Below are 704 nucleotides of genomic sequence, written 5' to 3'. Positions count from 1 at the left end.
GAGGGTGGAGGGCACAGAACCTTGCCTTAGCACTCCCTAATAAAGCCTCTTGTGAAGAGAGCAGACCTCGCGCGCCGCACGACCGGCTCTGGGAGTCGTTGGGCCGCTATCTGTGAATAGTCGGGTCCTCCTCTGCCACCCGGCCAAGTGCGATGGCTCTGCCGCCCTGCGGTGCTCGTCACGCAGGTATGGGGCACACGATGCTCGTAACAGCAAATAAAGGCGGCTCGGGACCTGCAGGCGAAAGGGGTCCCGTGGTGCTTCGCACGTCGACTTCGGGTCTCGGTGCAAGCCGGAGAGCTCACGGAAGTCTAAAGTTTTCGGCACGTGGTCGAATCTTTTGAAAGGCTTACCCGGCTCTTTCCGTCCATTCTGAGAGTCAGTCAGAGGCCGGTGCGGCGGTCTATTGACGACCGGAGGCTCCCATGGGTGTTGCGATGAGGGTGGAGGGCACAGAACCTTGCCTTAGCACTCCCTAATAAAGCCTCTTGTGAAGAGAGCAGACCTCGCGCGCCGCACGACCGGCTCTGGGAGTCGTTGGGCCGCTATCTGTGAATAGTCGGGTCCTCCTCTGCCACCCGGCCAAGTGCGATGGCTCTGCCGCCCTGCGGTGCTCGTCACGCAGGTATGGGGCACACGATGCTCGTAACAGCAAATAAAGGCGGCTCGGGACCTGCAGGCGAAAGGGGTCCTGTGGTGCTTCG

Source organism: Chiloscyllium punctatum, unplaced genomic scaffold (assembly GCF_047496795.1).
Source record: "Chiloscyllium punctatum isolate Juve2018m unplaced genomic scaffold, sChiPun1.3 scaffold_434, whole genome shotgun sequence".
NCBI classification, from domain to species: domain Eukaryota; kingdom Metazoa; phylum Chordata; class Chondrichthyes; order Orectolobiformes; family Hemiscylliidae; genus Chiloscyllium; species Chiloscyllium punctatum.
This window is presented reverse-complemented; position numbering follows the sequence as displayed.